A 21,857-nucleotide genomic window follows, 5' to 3' on the forward strand; every position below is an offset into this window, starting at 1 on the left:
GGCTACTAAGATTCAGCCCTATATTCTCCTCCCCACCCCCCCAAAAAATAAAAATAAATGTGAAAAGGAAAGATGTTGCATATACACTGTGTGCAGGATTTGCTATGGGGAAAGTCCCACTGCACCTTGACCATTTTAGGGGTCTCCACAGGGCCAGAGACGAGTCACATAAAAGCCTAAGAGAGGCTTGCTGGGTCAGGTTAGTAGCCCAACTAGTCCATCGTCCTGTTTTCACAACCAGATGCCCATGGGGACCCCGCAAGTGGGACCTGAACGCATGAGCACTCTCCCCTACCGTGGTTTCCAGTATTCGGAAGGATACTGCCTCAGACCTTGGACGTAGAATACAGTTGTTATGGCCAGTAACCACTAATAGATAGCTTTATCCTCCTAATCCTCCCTCACTGTCCTCATGTGGGAGTGAGTTCCGTAGTTTATGCACTGTGTGAAGAAGTGCTAGTACTTTATTATATCTGCCCTGACATTCAGTTTTGCAAGGGCCTAATGTTATGAAAGAAGGCAAAAAAACTAACACCTTCCACACATAAACTTCATTCGTGTCACCTCTTACTTGCTTTTTCTCTGAACTGAAAAAATCCCAAATGCCACAACCTTTTCTCATAGGGAAGTTTCTCCATCATTTTGGTTGCCCATTTCTATACTTTTCCAACCCTCCAATATCCTGTTTGAGGTGAGGTGTTGAGAATCATACACAGTATTTCAAATGCAGTTGTGATACAGATTTATATAACATGGCAGTTTTACTTTCAATTCTTTTCCTAATAACCCCTAGCACAGAATTTGCCTTTTCCACAGCTGCCATATACTGGGTCAACATCTTCAAGCTAGCTACTGTGACCCAAGGTCTTGTTCCTGGTTTGTCACTGCCAGGCCCCATGATACCATCATCCATTGCAGATAATAAAACATTATGTCTGTGTGTGAGCACTTAGAAAAGGATGCTGTGGTTACTAAGACCCAGCATGGGTTGCTCAAAAACAAGTCATGCAAGACAAATCTCATTTCTTTTTTTGATAGAGTTACAGGCTTAGTGGATTAGGGGAATGCTGTGGACATAGTGTATCTTGAGTTTAGTAATTCCCCCATGATATTCTTGCAGAGAAGCTGGTAAAATAAGGGCTGGATGAGGTAACTGTTAGGTGGATTTGTAGCTGGTTGACTGTTGTCTAATGGAAATGTTGCTTGTGATGGTGGAGTACAGTGGTACTTTGGGTTAAGTACTTAATTCATTCTGGAGGTCCGTTCTTAACCTGAAGAACCACTTTAGCCTATGGGGCCTCCTGCTGCCGCCATGCCGCCAGAGCCCGATTTCTGTTTTTATCCTGAAGCAAAGTTCTTAACCTGAAGCACTATTTCTGGGTTAGCGGAGTCTGTAACCTGAAGGGTATGTAACCTGAAGCGTATGTAACCCAAGGTGCCACTGTATATATTAACCCCTTCAGGGCCCAAGTGGGATTTGGCACAGATATGTACAGTATCGACTCTTTCTAAGGCACCAGTATCTCTATCCTGTAGCATGGATGGAGCCCTATGTGCTGTTCTGAAGTACCGTATTTTTTGTTCTATAAGACTCAATTTTTCTCTCCTAAAAAGTAAGGGGAAATGTGTGTGCATCTTATGGAGCGAATGCAGGGTGCATAGCTATCTCAGAAGCCAGAACAGCAAGAGGGATTGCTGCTTTCGCTGCACAGCGATCCCTCTTGCTGTTCTGGCTTCTGAGATTCAGAATATTATTTTTCTTGTTTTCCTCCTCCAAAAACTAGGTGTGTCTTGTGATCTGGTGCGTCTTATAGAGCGAAAAAGACGGTATATGCAATTGTATCTGAATTTCTGTCCAGCATGATACCCACAGGGGCACATGTGCCTGCAGATGTCTTCCTTGCTGTCTCTGGTGTCCTCCCCCACCCAGCCCTGAAATTAGACGTTATATTGTAGTCCTTTTAGGAACCCAGATCTCAAGCCACTTAGGGCTTTATAGGCAAGTACCGATCAGAAGGTCGGCGGTTCGAATCCCCGCAACAGGGTGAGCTCCCGTCGGTTGGTCCCAGCTCCTGCCAACCTAGCAGTTCAAAAGCACATCAAAGCGCAAGTAGATAAATAGGTACCGCTCCGGCGGGAAGGTAAACGGCGTTTCCGTGGGCTGCTCTGGTTCGCCAGAAGCGGCTTAGTCATGCTGGCCACATGACCCGGAAGCTGTACGCCTGCTCCCTCGGCCAGTAAAGCGAGATGAGCGCCACAACCCCAGAGTCGGCCATGTCTGGACCTAATGGTCAGGGGTCCCTTTACCTTTACCAGCAAAGAGTAGAATTGTGTCCAGAAACAGAGCAGCAACCAGTGTAGCTTTTTAAGAACTGGCAAGGTATGTTCAGTGTAACTAGTCCCAGTTAGTAGCCTAACTGGTGCATTCTGTACAAACTGGATTTTTTTTTGGGGGGGGGAACCCTGAATGGCAATCCTACATAAAGTGCACCATAATCAAGTTTCCTAGAGTTTACCAACACATATTTTGCATTTACTTGTGCAAGGGGACTCATGAGTGATCCTGTTACCACTTAGACATATAACTGTGATAGGATCACCACTTAGATAGTGTCGTAAACTTGCATAGCATCCTGACTAACCTCCGTTAGTCATTTGTCATTTGTTAAAACTGATTTTAACTATTGTTATGCATATGTTTCAATTAATAGTCTCTTGAAACATGGGGGAAACAGTTAAAAATATGTGAAGTATATACTGTACAGGCTGGGAATCAGAACAGACAGCAGATGGTGCTAGAAGCAAAGGCAAATTTTAGTGCTTGATTCTAGATTTGTGTCCAATCCTTTTTTAAATCATCAGTATAGGAATTTTCTGTGAGCCTCAGTTGGGAGTTGGCTAGGTTTTCCCAGTTTTTCTGGTTTTGCCACAGTATAGAGCATTGAAGTTCTCAAACCCAGATTTAAGGCCTAATCAATGCAGAATTAGATGTACTTACACACACATTCATACTCAACTTGGCTGCCCCCAAATCCTCTTACTCTTCCCCACTTCCTCACAAAAATATTTTGTAAATGGATGTGAAAATAACACTGCCTACCCTATAAAATATGTACAAATTGCCAGAAATGGTGTTGCTAGTTTGAGACAACCTGGCTCAGTTAGTCCACAACCAAGTTTTACCAGTTAAATCCAAAAGTATTGTAGACTTCCCAACTGCAAAATAACAGGCTTCCCACCCTGCTTCAGAGTTTTAGGCAGATTATGCAAACTGATAGTCCTTAGTCATGTTCCAAAGACAGAGTGGCAGAATGTGCTGTCCAGGTTTTTTCCTTCTGTTTATTACCAGTATTTCTAGATTTTAAGAAGAACAGAGCTCAGGGTGGTTGCCAAAAATCCAAAGTATAAAAATAAAACAAAATGAAATAAAACACTAACTAAAATCACTTACAAAAACAACAATAAGAAAACACCCAACTTCCAAAAGTTTGGAGAGGCTAAGGAAGAACACCAGTGGGTTTTTCAGGGAAGCATGTTATCACACTATCACAGTTCCGGGAGACACTGCAGAAGAGACGATGTTCCTGATAGATGATAATATTTAAGTGGACCCAGATACAACCTGTAACCATTACAAAGTTTTCAGAACAGGTGTTATAGGTTATTACCTAGCTTAACCATACCTGTCAGCAGATGGGTGCTGATGTTTTATACTATCTGCATTTCCCAGACCGACTTCAAAAGCAACCCTCCATAAATCTCATTGCAGCAGTCTAGTCTGAAAGACTCTTAAGGCGTAAATGGCAATAGCATGATCATTGTCTATCACTAATGGGAGCTTTTCCCTTTTCTTTACACAACACTTGGAGCTCCTCTCTGGAAATTTCTCTTCCCCCTTACATGCAGGTACAAAAGTATCCGAGATACATTTTTCTGGCACAAGAGAGCTGCACATTTTCAAGAAATGCTTATCTGTAGAACTGAAATACTTGTGCTGTACCCTATACATACAGACTTTGGTTCAATCAGTAACAGACAGACAATTCACCTGTTCTCTTATTCTCTAGGCCTCAGAATTGGAACCAAGTTTGCAGTCCCAGAGGGACATTGGCATTAGGAAGAACTGAGAAAACAACTGTAAAGAAAAGCAAGGAAAGCTGGAATGGAAAGAGGTATGCTTAGCCTTAGGAAAAGAAGATTAACAAAGAAGTCGTTTGCACACTCCCCCCCCCCCAATAAGTTTCATTGTGTTAAGCAGGACCTACTGCTGAGCAAATGTATCTAGAATCAGAGTATGAGTCATGGGTGGGCGAAAGGAAGGTTTTTTTAAAACAAAAACAACAACAACCTTGATTAGAACAGGCACTCATTTCATCTGCCAATATTGGGGCAAGAACAAAGACAAGGGATTTAAGCATTGGGGTCAGGATCCTAGATTTACTTATATCTAAATCCTACCAGGGCAAGTTGGGAATAATTACAATTGCATGGCTCTAAGCATATGATTTCAATCAACTCAATAAGTTGCCATGGGGTAAAAAAGAAAAGAAAAAAGGACATAATCTGCAATTATTTCACTAGCAAAAATGGTCATCATTATAGCAGGTTCTGTGTGGGGAGGAGGGAGGGTTTGTATGCTGTGAACCCCCATAGAAGGTTTCAGCGTTCTCCTACTCAGCCCCTATCAGGAGAGGTTGGGCCATCTAATTTCCTGTGGGGTGTACTTTGAAATTAAGTGAGACCTACCATAAAATGTTGCTGTGTATCCTCACTTTACAGCAGAAGTGTTTTTCTCAGGTTTCTGCCTGCTAGCCAACCATGCCCTCTCAGGATACTATAAGAAACAAGGTGTCCAAGCAGGCCTTTTCACTCCTCACTCCCATTTTTCCATTTTCTTTTTCTTTTGAGTGACATTAAACATTCTGTGGCTACTGAGCATGCTCAGTACTTAGTGGGCTTTGGGGGGGGGGCTTAGGACACACATATTATTCTAGAATCAAATCAATGGAAATGAAGTACTTGTTTTTTCTATGTAGTCCACACACAATCTAGATCTACTGCATGTTTTTGCTGCTGAAAAGCACTTCTTGGGAAACTAGTTTCATTCAGAAAATAAAAGCTCATTGCAGATTAAGTCTGCATTACCCTGTAGTGCATCTATTTGAAAATAGATGTAAGCAGTCCTGGCAGAGGGGTGTGTGTATCCACATTTGTGTAATGGCATTGTGGGTGTGCATATACCAAAACAGCAATCACCACCTCCTTCTTTGTTCTTCTGGGATATTTGTAGGGAGGAAAAGGTGTGGATAGCTTCATCAAGGGAAGGAGTTTCAAATGTGTATCAAGTAACCACACCCACTCCTGGATGGCAGGATCTAGAATCATTTTAGATTGATAAAGCAGCATGTTGAGGATGAACATGAATGATTCCAGATGGAGAAAAATTTACACTTGTGCTACAAGTGGGTTGCTGTGCGCACAGCCTTTGTTACCTTTGGGGATGACAAGTAACCAAAAAGAGACTTTTCTTTAAAAGCCAATCTGAGGTAAGTATGTTAGCCTGCATGCTTCACTAACTTATCATTCTAGGCTCCTTTTCTGAATGTTTAGCTTTCATTGGAGCTTGTGGATATACAAGGAAGATAGTACAGTCTGTCTTCTACCTGATTCCTCAGTAAGAAGTCAACCTGCTCCTGGCTTCTCATGTTTTGGCAAAAGCACTGGAATAACTGAGTACATATTGTATAATGCACTTTATAATTATTTCATACAATTAAATGGATTTGCACATATGAATAATACCTGTATTTAATACCTTTATAGGTTGCTCTGCATTAATTTCACCTGCCCACATGCATTCTTAACCACCCAGCTGCATGTATTCTTAGCCGTTTGCCCTCTCCCCCCATGGACATGGTAACAGGTTGTTATTGATTGATTGATTGATTGATTGACTGATTGATTATACTGCCCATCATCCGAAGATCACAGGGGGGTTCACAACATAAAGTTCCAAAATGAGAACACAAAATATATAACAAAAACAAACCAATGACCCTTCTCCCACAAAGACATTAAAAAAAACAACCATGGAATGTTTAATTAGCCAAAGACCTGGTTATAGAGAAACGTTTTTGCCTGGTGCCTAAAGATATGTAATGAAGGCACCAGGCGAGCCTCCCTGGGGACAGCATCCCCTGGGGAGCCACTGAAGAAAAGACCTGTTCTTGTGTTGCCACACTCCAGACCTCTTTTGGAGGGGGCACACAAAGAAGGACCTTGGGTCCCATGGTCTGGGTTAGTTCATTTGGGGAGAGACTGTCCTTGAGGTATTGTGATCCTGGGGAGAAATAAGGCGCAGCGGAGTCAGCAGTGTCTTTAAAAATATCGTTTGTTAACATATATGTACAATCTGAGTGTACATGAAGGAAATGTAGTTTATAGCATTCTTAGGAATAGCTTGTCCTTTCCTGCCACCTGTCACTGCATTCAGAGCCATTCTACACACCACCTCTTTCTTCCTGCTTATCGCCTCCGTAGCAGCCCATAGAATTCTGCCCCATTCCTTCCCAACAAACCATTATATTTCAAAAAGGACAGATCTTCCTGTGACATCATGCCCCTGCCTCACCTTGGCAACCTGCCAATTCTCCCATCTCTGTCCACTGCTTGGGATGAGGGTGGGAAGGACAGTTTTTTTCATTGCCAGTGGTCCTCACTGGCTCAGTTCCCCATTGTTTTTCAGTGGCTCTGTACTTGGCCAGGCTGGTTTGCATAAGCTAGCCCACGAATTCCTTGTCTGACACACATCTGCAGCTTGTATTTTCCCTTCATATCTCAAACATTATCTAAATACCACCGTTTATTAGTTTTTAATATTCGCTGACTGAAGTGCCTCAGCTATAACAATACGAATGTGGTAGAGTCAGAAAAACTCAGCCATTGAATTAACTTTCTTTGCCATATCTGATGCTTTCAACACTCCCACTCCCTAATACGTACACACACACACACACACACACACACACACACACACAGACTGGTTGGCCTCAGACCCTAGAGCCTACAGCCTGCCTGGCTCCTCCCATTTTTCTTCTTTTTGCAGTTCACCTCCTTGTACCTTGGGATGATCTGGCTAAACTCCACTGAATGTGTTCCTAGCATTTTTCCACTCCCTTCATCTCCTGAGATTTTACTTTTATTTTATATTATGTTATGTTGCTCTTTGCATCTCTTTCCAGCGTAAAATCTGACGTTTTAGTGAGATTGGTTGGGTCTCAAATCCTTACATCACACTGGTGCAGCCCCCAGACTTTCAAGCCATATTTCCCCAGCTCTAAACAAGCATTTTTGATCTGATCACAAATGGCTTCCCTTCTCACTCATCACTTTGATGCCAAAGAAAATATATTTGCTTTTTTGGCATGCGTGTCTCAGACAGTCTGTGGTTCATCTTGCAAGATTTGAAAGTAGCGGAAGGGAGGTTGCACATACCCACAATCCAAATCCCCTTCACATACACAGTTTTCAGCCAGCTGATATGATGTTTAGCATTTCAAACAATCATTTAACTCTGACACAAGCAGTATATGCTCTTGGAATGTGGTGTATGTATCCTTGTGTCAGTGTGTGTTGTCCACAAAACAGGGAACAGCTTAAGATGCTTCAGCAAATTCTGCCTTTTTCTTTTGGAATATCAGACCTCACCATGTCTTATAAAAACTGCTCTTGAAAAGTAACACATAGAACACAGTGGTGCAGTTTAAGAAATGCAAGACGAAAGCCCTCATGGGCACTTGGAACCACACACACATTTTTTCTAGATTGTGCTCAGCTTTTAGGGTAACACCCCAATCCCTAGGCCTGGGTGCCCCATATTTAGCAATTCCTCCATGAATGGGGCAGAGATGCTGTGTGAATACAGTAACTGCAGTACTCAAAAATGTATGGTGAGAGATAGTACACTGAGATTCTGGGGTTGTAGAAAATGAAAGAGAACAACCAGAAAAAGTAATAACCTAATAAAATGATACAAAAAATAATAATTGTATTATTCACACAAATCTCTAATGCTTGTCAGCTATCCCATTACTTTCGCAGTCATTTATCATAACACTGTATGGTGGGAGCCGGTTTGCTTCCTACTGTCCATTAGGGTACAATACTCTCTGCACACTTTTCCTTATTCTCTTCCAATATATTAGCTAGTTGTTTTCCCATTATTATTTTTCTTTCAAATGAAAGCTGAAAATACAAGAATCTCATGTGAGCCATATCCTTGCAGACGCTCCCTGTGCTTAAGGACTGGAGCACCTGTTAAGTCCATATGCACCAGGGTGCGGTGTACTGAAAGCAGCTCCACTGCTCTGCATTCTGTGAATGAAAACCCACGAGGACCCACTCTGTGCAGAAAAATGGGGATCTTGCAGGGCTTGGCCAAGTGGGATCTACAGATCACATTATACATGAGAAGTCTGATTGGCAGGAAATTTCAGAGTGAATGCACAATAAATGAGCCAAAGCTACAGTTGGGTTTCCATTTCTTTTTGTTCAGTCTTGGCTTCCAGTGGCCTGAGCTTAAAATGCCCGAGTGCAAAAGCTTTAATGTGCTTGCCCACTCCAGCTCATTGTTAGGTAATTTTTCAGTGTTGACTATACGTTTAGCCAGTAAGCTCTGGAGCAAGGCTCCATGTGTCTATGTGTCTGTCTCTCACTGGATTAGCCTCACAAGAGGCAGAAAAACAAGGCCCCAGAAAGGGGAACAAAGGATCCTCCACTCAGCCCAGAGGCCAACGCTCTGTCTCCAATTACCTAGGCTGAGAAGGGAGGAGGTGTGTCTGTGAGGGGAATACCATTTGATATGTGGTGTGTGTGCAGTGGACTTCACTGGAGTTTATAAGATTCCCTCCCTCCCTCCCTCCCCCTACACCATGGACAAAAGGGAGGATTCAGTACAGATTCCACATTGCTTTTCAAGGGGATTTGTTATCGTCTATTCCTATTTCAGAGCCTTTTTCTAACGTAAAATTTTAAAGTTCTGCTGGATTTTGTGGTCACTGCAGCAACATGAGCTGCCTTAGTAAGTTATCCACAGTGACACCCCCCCCCACTTCCATAAGTGGGTTCGGACCAGCTGCATCTACAGAGGAGAGCATGAGACTACTGTACAATATAGCTTCCTCCATTGCCCCCCTGCACACTGCCTATGAGAACTTGCATCTTGTTAAAGAGGTTCAAACTTACCTTTGATTGGTTGGTACAGACACATGGTCTCTTTCTCCAGACCATTGTCTTGCTCTTCCTTCATTATCTGAACTTTTCCCTATGCCAGAGGTGTCCAAACTTTTCTCAAAGGGGGCCAGATTTGATGAAGAGCCAACCAAAGGGCCGACCAAGGCTGTAAACCGATGCTGGTCTGTGACCGTATTAATAAATTCTTTCATTCAAGGCTGAAAACCTTTTTTTAGGATTGAAGTTGTTGAGCTTTTTTATGATTTTACCCAAAAGTTGTTTTTTTAGGATTGGAGTTGTTGTGGAGGTTTTTTTAGGGTTGAAGTTGTTGAGGTTTTTTAAGGATTTTACCCCAGGAAATAAACTGTCACAGGGGCCGGATTGAACTGACCAGCGGGCCAGATTAAGCCCCCCAAACAGACTTTCAACTTGCCTGCCCTATGCACTTAAGAGTGTATCCTCTTGAGGCACCATCTTCCTTTAAACTAGAGAGCTCACATGCCTTACTTTACAGAGGGCAGGCCTCAACTTTCCAATCCAGGTCCACTTTAAGGATAAAGAACCATGAGAAGGGAAAGGAGGGACCTTCAGGTTGACCATAAATACTGAGTCCTTGCACAGCAGCCTGAGCAGTCCCACAGACCACCTGGTCAGATTCTTTCTCTCCATGGTTAGATATATTGCATTCCTATTTAAATTATAGTAATTATGCATTTTATACAAACCTATTTCCTCTTTTTCTTTTTTTGGTGATGTGTTTTCTTTTTTGGCAGGGAGGGGTGTGTGTAAATGGCCACTCAATTTTGAGCAGCTTTTTGGGCTTAGATTCTGCCTTGGACTCTACTCTTAACAGAATACTGGACACTCTGATTCCGACTCCTGCTATTGTGGCCATTTTAGTATTTTGAACCAAAAAAACCACATACCTTCATCTGACCTGTTTCACTGGGAAACATTTCCTTACTGGACCCTATCAGGCTTGGTTCGTGTATGTCAAGGCTCAAGCATTGCAAATAATGTCTGGCCTGGCCCCAAGCTAGCTAACGTCAATTCTTGTAAAGCTGTGCCCACACTAATGCAATTCCAGTACATTTTCTTTCATAACATCAGCTTTTATTGTGGGCCCCATGCATGGCTGTACTTGGTACAGCACAAGCTCTGCATGCAGTCTCCTGTCCAAACTACATTTGTTTTTTCTTTTCCTGTAATGGTTGAGTAGGCTGTTTTTTACATTGGGTTGGGGGCATGCTTAGTCTTTGCTTGGTTGTTGTTTAGAAATTGTGCCAGGTTTGTGCATAGCAATGCCTGGGTTACAGGTTCCCAACGTTGTTGTTGTTGCTGCTGTTTAGTCGTTTAGTCGTGTCCGACTCTTCGTGACCCCATGGACCAGAGCATGCCAGGCACTCCTGTCTTCCACTGCCTCCCGCAGTTAGGTCAAACTCATGCTGGTAGCTTCGAGAACACTATCCAACCATCTCGTCCTCTGTCGTCCCCTTCTCCTTGTGCCCTCCATCTTTCCCAGCATCAGGGTCTTTTCCAGGGAGTCTTCTCTTGGAGCCTCAGCTTCACAATCTATCCTTCCAGTGAGCACTCAGGGCTGATTTCCCAACCTTATGTTTGCTTAATTTGGGCATGCGGATGAAGGCCTCTGAATACTAGTTGCTGGAACTCGCAAGTGAGGAGAGTGGGGTTAACAGACATGTCCTTGCAGGCTTCTTATAGGCATCTGGGTGGCCACTGACAACAGGATGCTGGATTAGGTGGGCCTGTGGCCTGATCTAGTGGGGCTCTTTGTATTTCAGGGGAGACGTATCAGGTGGAAACATTAACTGGGGGCTCATCCACACATATCTTTTGCCCTGTGCTTTCTAGGCAGAGGTCTGCGCTTTCCCAGTTCACATTCCCCACCCCCACCCCGTTTTCCCTAGGAAAATCTGCTCTTCGTGCTGAATCAGAACAAACGACAATTCAGGTTTTCTGTGGAATTTTCTTTTCAGCAGTAAAAAGCGGGTTTTCTTGGGGAAAGCACTGGAGCAAAAAGAAAAACACTCGGACACGAAGCTTCAGAATGCATACCTGTGCCAAAAAACACTACACAAAAAGGAAGTCTGGATGAGCCTTTAGCCCTCCACTTGCCCATCTCTTATACCTATCGCCATCCTCATCCCACGGCCTTCTTTCTTCCTAGTCTAGGTTATTTCTGGCTTCAGAGTTTAGGTGATGGGGGAAAAGAGCAAAGCTGGTGGGTTGTGAGGGAAGAGTTTAGCTTTCCCCCTCCACCCACCACTTTTGCATTCACCTTATTCAGCACACACATAACTATGTTGGTTGATGCCATGTATAATACTACCTTTCTGCTAAGTGGCAGCCTTAAAATCAGGTGAAAGCTGAGGGCAGGGTGGGGACCAAAGGTGGACAAACCACCCCAGAAGATTTTAAAAAACAAAAGCATCAGTGGCAGGATCCAGTGACAGACATTACAGGTGATTCTAGGATTTCAAATAGCTTCTTTTGTCTTCCCAGATAGATACAGCTGGCTATAATAGTGCCCTCTTAGAACATGGTATACTTCTCCATGCTCCTTCAAGTGTTGCAGGAGGACTCATCGGAGCATAGCTTCGGTATGCAGTGTACACATTACAGACTTTGAATGCAGCTAGGTCAGAGGCAGTAATGCTTCTGAATACTAGTTGTTGGAAACCCCAGGAAGGCTGAATGGGGTTCAGCTCTGGTCCTGGTCCTGAATGGGGTTCAGCTCTTGTGCTCTGATCCTGTTTGTGGTTTTCCCATAGCCATCTGGGAGGCCACTGTGAGAACAGGGTGCTGGACTAGGCAGGCCACTGGCCTGTTCCAGCAGGGTTGCCATATGTTATTTTGCTCACTTCTCTTTTTCTGCATTATATTAGGGGAAATTGCTTGGGGGGAACCGTGTACATGAGGCAAAATAGCATACAAAAGTCTATAAGGAGAAATTTGCGCTAAAACGCCGATGAATTTTCATGATGACGTCTTTTTTAAAAAAATTCACAAATCAAGGCAGAAATGTGGAGAACTGAATTTAAGGCTGGAAAGAGAAGAAACTGAGAAAATCTGCAACTATCAGTTCTTCCATCTCTAATTGGACTGATACATTAATTTGCACTTATTTGCAAAACCAGTCTGACACAAAACCTGAGTTTCTCTTTCTCCCTTTGCCACAAAGGTTATCTCTGATGTTACTAAGAAGGTGCAATCAGAGGTCCAACTTTTTCCTAAGAACCGTGCTTAGCACCAACATTTAGCAAACAACCAAAGAGGTCCTGATAACAAATCGTTCCCCCTTTGCCGGACCGGATTGAGTGTTTGAGAGCTGTGGCCCTTGCAAAGGCTTTGATGGCAAATGAACCCCTCTACTCCTCAGGATGAAGCTATAATATGCCTGCACGCATCTTGTTGACTTTGGTGGAACAATGCGTAAAGATTGCCGCCTTCGCCACCTTTTTTCATGGCAAGCGTGTAGCAAGTTACAACAAAGGGTGTTCTGTGACAGGCAGGAGGAGGTGGGTAGGTGGAAGTGAAGGAGGAGGGTGGGAGGGAGCCAATAACCCTTGCTCCTCCCCCGCCACCCCCATTCAGCTGGCCCATGGCCCCCTTTGATTCGTTTTGCCTGTACCAAGAGAAGGGACTTGCACTTGATATATGAAGTGTTTTCAAACGGAATGCTTGGAAATCTCCACAAAGACTTCTGTGTCCAGGCCACGTTATGCCTCCGCCTCCCCCACTTCCCCACTCCTGACCTACACCCCTCTCAGCTTCACATTGGCTTGCTTCTTTTTCTTCTTCTTCTTCTTCTGGCTTGATCTCAGAAGTCTGCCAAAGTGTCGGAAGGATGGGTAGATGGAGTGATCAGAAAGGTGTTCGGCTGCAGACGGACACCATCCACATGCGTGGCTGGAGGTGGAAGCACAGGGCCACTGATTATAAGGCTGCAACTTAGAAAAACCGATGACACACAGGATGGCAGTTTTCTCTAGGCAACTTGTGGCGAGCAGACTGTTAGCTTGCCCCTCTGCACCAGAGGGGAGGGAAGCTGTTTCAGCCTGCAATGTCTCATGGGCAATCTTGAGCACATGCCAGTGGAGGGTAGGGTGAGAAGCAGAAGGGGTGGGAGACAGATGCGATCCTTTACTTTATTTAGTAGGCCTCACAACCGAGTCAGCGGTTCCTATGCACACCCGCATACATGCATTGCTTCATCTGGGCAGGTCGGAGGCGTTATCATAGTTTAAGGGCACATTCTAGCCCATCAAAAATACTTAAGAGAGGCTGGGGAGAGGAAGCGTGGTCTGGGGAAATTCCCAAGGGCCAGACAGGGAGGCCTTGAGGGCCACATTTGGCCCCTGAGCCTGAGGCTCCTCACTCCTGCCCTACACTCATCATGGTTGTGTAAAGCAGCAGTAGTCATAACAAATGGTCCCTAAGCATGCACAGAGCTTTGGCTTAAGTTGAGCTGTAGCTTAACTTTGGAGCCTGTTTTCAGTGCCAAGTTTGGGCCAGGAATGTGTAATACCCAAGAAGAAAGTGGTTCTAGCTACTACGTATGGAGTGCATGTCCCATGCCATCTAGGATTAGAAAGCAGTGCCTCCCCGATTTTGGAATGCTTTCCCCAGGGAGGCTCGGCTGGCACCTTCATTTATACACCTTTAGGCGCTGGGCAAAAACATTCCTCTTCAACCAGGCCTTTGGCTGATTAACACCTGGTACACTATTAAATGTGTTGCGGGAGGGGGGTATTATTGATTTGTTTGTTCCTCTTATTTCTCTTGTGTATTTTGTGTTTGTTATATTGTGTGTGTGGGGGGGTTATACCACCCTGAGATCTACGAATAAATACAAATTTACAAATTTAATAAACAAACACATAAAATAAAGCCAAGCAGGTCTGAATCTGCTCAGCTGCCGAAAGGGAGACCTGCAGGAAACACTGACCTAAGCTCATTGGAGGAAAGAGATAATACAAATGTCAGAAATAAATTTGTGAGTAGCTAGGCCACACTCCTGCCCTGTCTTATCTTACAGAGTCATTCAATCACAGGTCACAGTATTTCTCTGGGGGATTGTCAAGGCTCCCCACCAGAGACAACCACACTCCTCTTGTTCTCATGGTCACTTACCCTGGAATGAAAGAGGGGATCCTAAGGGTCATCACTGACACTCTTCCAAGCTATTTCATCCTCGCTCCTAGAGCATGTAAATATATTCCCAGAGTTCAAAAGTGGCTATCCCAGGACTTCTAATCATGTAAACAGGCCTTTGGTTTGTTCCATTGGGTAACTATGGCTATTTCTTCTGTGCATTTCTCAGGCTTCCCTTCTTTGGTTTTGCTTAAGTCTTCCTCCTCAGTAACAGTGCTTCAAGTGATAAGAGCATATGCAGGAATGCACCCTCTTTGTAGTCTTGGAGCAAGCAGCTTGTAAAACGCCACATTCTCCCTACCCTTGGCAGGCATCAGGCATCCCATGGGAGGGCAAGCTGTTCCATCCCGTCTGACTCACAGTGCTGCTGAGACAGGGATGGGCGGGACAGCCAGGAATAACTAGGAGCAAGGATCGGACAAAAGTTCACATATGGGTTTTCCTCGGCTGCCGACCTCACAGTGCCTCAAGTTTGCAGGGCTGCATCTGGTTAAAGGGTTGGGCTTTTTAGGACTGGGGTTCCTGGCTTGCGGGAGAGAACTTGGGGATCAGCCATGGAGACCCACCACAGTGAACAGATGTGTCTAGTGCCTATTGCTTCACTTCTAGCATCATCAGTACCTGGGCCGAAGCCTGTCCTGGGAGTTGCACTTCCTGGCCTGGAAGCCTTTCCCCTTCACATCCCAGATGCGTGTACGAGAGCAAGTTGTGTTTGCTCAGTGGTCAAGAAGTTAATGTTAAACATTCCCAGAGGGTCTCTCCTTCCTAATTGCCTGGTGTATTTCAGAACGGAGCACTGGTCTTGAAAACGACTTCCAGGCCCGAGCCCTGGCTGAACATCAGCCCTTCCCAAAGCTTCTCCCCTGCCAAGTGAGCCTTTCTAACCTATATGATCACTCCCAAAATCCAGGGGTGTTGCTATGGGATGGACCAGGGTGCCTGCACCCCAGGTTTTTGCAGTGGGCCCTGGATCTCCTGCCCGACCCATGTTTTTAGCAAGAGGCACCTCTAAAATGTTTTCCACTTGCTTTATTAATTAAAATTTGTGCTCCTTTATAGGGCAAAGTTTGATTTTCTGCAGTAAAACTTTTATTTTATTTTATTTTATTTTTTCAATTTTCAGTTATATCTATTACAACAATTATTCAATCATAATTTTAACATTTCAAACTCCGACTCCCTTCCCCCTCTTTCTGTGGTTCTTTTTTCATCTTCCTGCATACACCAAATTATCTCAACATATTCTTTTATATCTATTCCCATATATATCCGATATATATTGAAACTGCAGGTTTTTACATTAATCCTGCCAATATCTTAATCTGTTTACAGTTTGTTTGTAAATACTCAATAAACCATTTCCATTATTTTCTTATTTTTTTTAAATCTTGATTTCTAATTCTCCTGGTAAGTTTTGTCATTTCTGCATAGTCCATTAACTTCTGTATCCACTCTTCTGCCGTCAGAACCTCTTCTTCCATTTTGGGGGAAATAACATTCTTGCACCTGTGGCTGAATACATAACTGCAGGAAAACTACTTGCTTTCTATAGCTTCCTTCCATTAACCACATTACAATTCTCTTAAATTTTTCCTGATCTGTGAAAGTTAGTTAGTTGAGAATGCTTTCTTGAGGTTGATTGTGGTTGGAATTCAGCAGTGGTGGCACTTTTCATGCAGCTCAATAGGTGAAACTTATATGCGCTTGGAAATGCAAGTTACTTTGACACTAGCCCTTTTTTCTGCAATTGCCATCCTTTTTCCCATTTTTATGGAGAATCTGGAAAGCAAAATTGTTAAGATTGTTACAACCCAGTGTTTACTATGTTTCCTTCACCGTTTTTAAAATGATTCCCTCTACCCAATGAGAGCAACTGCAGCTCCATTGGGAGCTAGGTAAAGGTAAAGAGACTCCTGACCATTAGGTCCAGTCGTGACCGACTCTGGGGTTGTGGCGCTCATCTCGCTTTATTGGCCGAGGGAGCCGGCGTACAGCTTCTGAGTCATGTGGCCAGCATGACTAAGCTGCTTCTGGCGAACCAGAGCAGCGCACGGAAACACCGTTTACCTTCCCGCCGGAGCAGTACCTATTTATCTACTTGCACTTTGACGTGCTTTTGAACTGCTAGGTTGGCAGGAGCAGGGACCGAGCAACAGGAGCTCACCCCGTCGTGGGGATTTGAACCGCCGCCCTTCTGATCGGCAAGTCCTAGGCTCTGTGGTTTAACCCACAGCGCCACCCGTGTCCCTTTGTGAGCTAGCAACACACTATTTTGACTTCCAGGGCTCCTGTGCCTTTAATTAAATGTTTCCCCTTTTCTGATAGTGACTAGTTTATTGCTGCCTATTGATGGCGAAGGGAAGTAGTGATGAATTCTTCCTTGAATAGCCTCTTTAAATTGTCCAAGTACAGTGGAACCTCCATTTTTGAATGTAATCCGTTCCGGAAGTCCATTTGACTTCCAAAACGTTCGGAAACCAAAGATCAAAGGGCTGTCAGCAAGTTCAATGGGGAAAATTTATAAACATGCCTCGGAAGCCGTTCAGCTTCTGAGGCGCATTCAAAAATGGAAGCATTCACTTCCGGGTTTTCGGCATTCGGCTTCCAAAATGTTCGGCAGCTGAGACTTTCGAAAACCGAGTTCCGTTCCTGCAGTGGCAAGGAGGCATTAATTACTGATTTCTTCTCATTTTTTGTTTGTTAATGTCTTCCAGTAGAATAGTGCTACTTAACGTTAACAATGAAAATAAAATAATGCAAGGAAACCAGCAATTAAGGCTTCTACCCTACCTACAGGAAAATAAACAGGCTCTTTTTCTAAAGCCCTGACACGGGTTTACTGCCTTGGTGAGAATGAAGCCATTGGGGGGCAGATTGTGGCAAGTGATAGGCCTTACTCTGGCTGAAAGGCAGTCCAGTCTTTATTATTTACATGTAGCAAGAATGAACCTTGGCACCAAAGACCAATTCTGAAGCAGGCCATGTATGCATGCCTACTGGAAAATAAACCCTGTTGAGTTCAACATTTCTGAACTGAAATTCCTCAGGATACGTTTTTCTTTGTTTCACCCGCCTTCCTAGAAAAAGGCAAGTTTGCATAGTTTTCTCACATTTTTTCCTTTCTCTTCCCCACCCTACCTTCTGATACCTTGGAATGACACCAAGTCTGGGACAGTGTGGAGGATGGAATATGGTGGCAAGGCTTCCAGCACAGTTACTGCTCCTACTACCACTTGCAGTGACAGCACACATGTCTGTCTGTGTGCATGCACACACACAACAAAAAAGTTGGGGGAGGGAGGAAGCTGTGCTACTGCTGCTAATGGTGAATCCCACCCCCAAGTATTGTTGGAGACATTCTACTCCAGGGGTAGGCAACCTAAGGCCTGGGGGCCGGATGCGGCCCAATCGCCTTCTCTATCCGGCCCATGGACGGTCCAGGAATCAGTGTGTTTTTACATGAGTAGAATGTGTCCTTTTATTTAAAATGCATCTCTGGGTTATTTGTGGGGTCTGCCTGGTGTTTTTTCATGAGTAGAATGTGTGCTTTTATTCAAAATGCATCTCTGGGTTATTTGTGGGGCATAGGAATTCGTTCATCCCCCCCCCCAGTCTGGCCCACCACATGGTCTGAGGGACGGTGGACTGGCCCACGTCTGAAAAAGGTTGCTGACCCCTGTTCTACTCCCTGTGGAGAAATTTGGTGAAACAATCCCTCCAATTTTCTATCCACAAATAGGATAGGACCAAGGTTTCATGAAAGGTCTTTTAGATTATAAGCGTGTGGGAGCTATGGGTCAGAAATTTTTTTTATGGGCTACTGATTCTTGTTGGTTTATTTGCAAATTTGCCTTTGCTCCCAACCAGTTCTATAGCTACAAGGGGGCTAGCTGGGTTTCTTGCCCCCAGGCCATTGAAGCTGCCAGCCTGTGTATGTATGTGTATGCAAATGTGCATGGGGGGGGGCAAGCTGGGTCTTTGACCCGGGTGAAATAAAACCTAGTTTTGCCCCTGCCTAAATATGCTTGCTAAACTTCTGGCAGTCTAGCCTAGTGCTGAGCAGAACTAGCGTGGGTGGAAAGTTCCCAAAGTGTGGGTTCATAGAGAATTTAAAGCAGTGGTCCTTTCTTTGGGTCAGGCTTTGAGAATATTATGAAAGCTGGTGACCTCCCTGCCCAGAAAAATGCACATAAACGCATACACAATTTTGCATCTGATTTTATTTTATTGCGTTGGGGAAGTTATTTCCTTTTGTGTCCGGCTCACGTACTCCCTGAAGCCTGTGCATTACTATGGGAAAAGGAAGGTGGGAATGAGAAAGAGGAAGTTATGAAGAGGTGCCTGGGGAAGATAGAAAGTCTTTCAGTTCATTCTGTGCACCAGGGAGTAAGGGCAGGGCCCTGGAGACAGGCAGATGAAAGAGAAACCTTCTGGTGTGCCTTTGAAAGGGCTTCTTCTGACAGCCCAGTTCCTGAGAAATCCTTGAGCCAGGAAGGCAAAGGGGAGAGGGGATGGCCTTGTTATCAAGAAAGAAAACAGAGCTGGCTTGATTAATGTATGGCAAGCACGGCTGGGCCAGCAACTGGCATATTTGGTTGAAAAAGCTTTCTGTCAAAAAGGCTTGGAATACTGGGAGGGAGGAGGCAGGCAAGGTGAAGCACAGACAAATGAGTTGAATCTCCTTCCTCCTGGGCCGTGTTCAGAAAGTGGTGGGGGGGGATAAGTGTTCGGATCCCTAGGCTTGCACTTGTAGGGTGCCTCAGGGTTCTGTCCTCTCCCGCATGCTTTTTAACATCTACATGCAGCCTCTGGGAGAGATCATCAGGGGGTTTGGGCTGGTTGTTCATCAGCATGCGGATGATACCCAGCTCTACCTCTCTTTCAAATCAGAACCAGTGAAGGCAGTGAAGGTCCTGCGTGAGTGTCTGGAGGCGATTGGAGAATGGATGGCGGCTAACAGATTGAGGTTGAATCCTGACAAGACAGAAGTACTGTTTTGGGGGGACAGGAGGCAGGCAGGTGCGGAGGACTCCATGGTCCTGAATGGGGTAACTGTGCCCCTGAAGGACCAGATGCTCAGCCTGGGAGTCATTTTGGACTCGCAGCTGTCCATGGAGGCGCAGGTCAGTTCTGTGTCCAGGGCAGCTGTTTACCAGCTCCATGTGGTACGCAGGCCGAGACCCTACCTGCCTGCAGACTGTCTCTCCAGAGTGGTGCATGCTCTAGTTATCTCTCGCTTGGACTACTGCAATGTGCTCCATGTGGGGCTACCTTTGAAGGTGACACAGAAACTACAACTAATCCAGAATGTGGCTGCTAGACTGGTGACTGGGAGCGGCTGCCGAGACCACATAACACCGGTCTTGAAAGACCAACATTGGCTCCCAGTACGTTTCCAGGCACAATTCAAAGTGTTGATGCTGACCTTTAAAGCCCTAAACGGCCTCAGTCCAGTATACCTGAAGAAGTGTCTCCACCCCCATCGTTCCGCCCGTATACTGAGGTCCAGTGCCAAGGGCCTTCTGGCAGTTCCCTCGCTGCGAGAAGCCAAGTTACAGGGAACCAGGCAGAGGATCTTCTCGGTAGTGGCACCCACCCTGTGGAATGCCCTCCCACCAGATGTCAAAGAGAACAACAACTACCAGACTTTTAGAAGACATCTGAAGGCAGCCCTGTTTAGGGAAGCTTTTAATGTTTGACGCACTATTGTATTTTAATATTTTGTTGGAAGCCGTCCAGAGTGGCTGGGGAAACCCAGCCAGATGGGTGGGGTATAAATAATAAATTATTATTATTATTAACTAGGACATGAAGGCTAGTTCTATCGGTGCCATGATTGCTTAATTCATGCAGGGACGTACCTAGGGGTTGGCCAGGTTGGCCCACCAAGCGCGCAAGCCCAAGTGGGGAGCAAAAAATGGCACCTCTCCACTCTGGCCTGGAATGGCTAGAAGCCCACCCACCTGTCTGCACGCTGCCTGGGCCACTCCTCCACTGCTCTGAGTAGCTGGGCAAGGTGCACAGGTTCTTCTGGGTGCCTCGGCAGAGGAATCTGGTCACTGGTGTTGACCATTGCGCAAGGGAGAGGTGGCGCCAATACAGCTCCTTGCCAAGGGCACAAGGGAGCCTAGGTACGTCTCTGAATGCAGGTGGGGAATCTGTGGCCTTCCAGGTGTTTTTAGACTGCCATCAGCCCCAGCCAACATGGAGGGCTTTGTCATGAATCCAGTCAGATGCTTTGCTTCCACAAATCTGCCTGATCAGCCTTCCCCAACCTGATGCCCCCAGCACTACAGCCTGCACCATCCCTGTCCATTGGCTCCGCTGGCTGGGGATGATCAGAGCCAGATTCCAGCATCTGGAGTGCTGGGGAAGGCTGTTGCAAAAAGACTGTTTCAGAATTATGCAGCTTTAATTATTCAATAAGCTTCTCCTGATTTTCAATCAGAATTTATGAATGACCTACCCTGTGTTCAGGGTCACATGCTGTTGTCATTTTAAAAATTTCTATGTTGTTTATCTTAGTTTATGGCGCTGCGGATTGCACAGAAGCAAATGGAGACGAAAAAGATGATCTAAATGACAATAAGGCAAGATATGAGGGGTGAGCAGGGGTGATGGAGAAAAGAAAAGAAAAGAAAAAACTCAATTTATTATTGATGGCACCAAGAACTGCATCCAATGATTTGTTAAACTGAACATCATTAGGGTAAGGCACAGAGCCAAGGTCCTAATCATTTGCATTCATTAACCACCCCCTGGCATTTTCGTTGGCTTTGAGGATGCCTTGGACAAATGCCAGACAAATTGTTATAATCATTTCCCCTAAATTGCTCCTGGAGTTTCAGTGGGCTGCCCAATCCCGCTCATGGCAGACTTTTATGTATAGTAGTGGCCTAATCGGTTGTTAAACAGCTGTAGTGAGCCATCCCAGAGGTGGTTGCAATTTAGAAGCATCCCAAATCATGTTAAGCGTTTTGAAGATCTGCATAGTTAATGATGTAGCTAATTCTCACCCTAACCCATATCCCACCCCCACCCCCCAAAGAACCTGAAATATGCCATTGGAAAGTTTCTACGCATGTTCAACAGAAGCCTCTTAAAAACCAGCTCAAAATGGTCCTGAACCCCTGGCCTACCTGGCAGCAAGTTAGTGTGTCAAGTCCAAGTCCAGGGGTCAAGCCATACAAGCCCAGTCCAGGAAACACATCCAGCGTCTAGCCAAGTCTGAAGTCCAGCAGTCAGAATACAGTCCCGCATGAAACCCAAATCACAGTCCCATAGAGGTCTATCAACATGGGCAGTAGAGCATCCATAGCACCTCAGTTCTGCTTCCCTTTTGTACTTGGCATGCTGGTTGCAGCATCTGGGCTTGATGAGGCATGTGACCCTCACTATCCCAAGCCTTCTCCAGCTGAGGAATCACACCTGGAGCCAGCGAGCCCCACCTA

At 45.0% G+C, this 21,857-nt stretch overlaps 1 long non-coding RNA gene across 5 annotated transcripts in view; it reads left to right on the plus strand.

Annotated features, from left to right (window-relative positions):
• LOC309516378 overlaps window positions 1–21,857 on the plus strand; it is a 70,940-nt gene that overhangs the window by 875 nt on the left and 48,208 nt on the right. For 2 of the 5 annotated variants that reach the window (XR_014212852.1, XR_014212854.1), the window contains exons 2-3: window positions 625–691; window positions 4,068–4,172. This is a non-coding gene — a long non-coding RNA (uncharacterized lncRNA). The other 3 variants (XR_014212855.1, XR_014212856.1, XR_014212853.1) reach the window with 3 other exon arrangements.

The sequence above is a fragment of the Podarcis vaucheri genome, assembly GCF_965113315.1.
Source record: "Podarcis vaucheri genome assembly, chromosome: 13".
NCBI classification, from domain to species: domain Eukaryota; kingdom Metazoa; phylum Chordata; class Lepidosauria; order Squamata; family Lacertidae; genus Podarcis; species Podarcis vaucheri.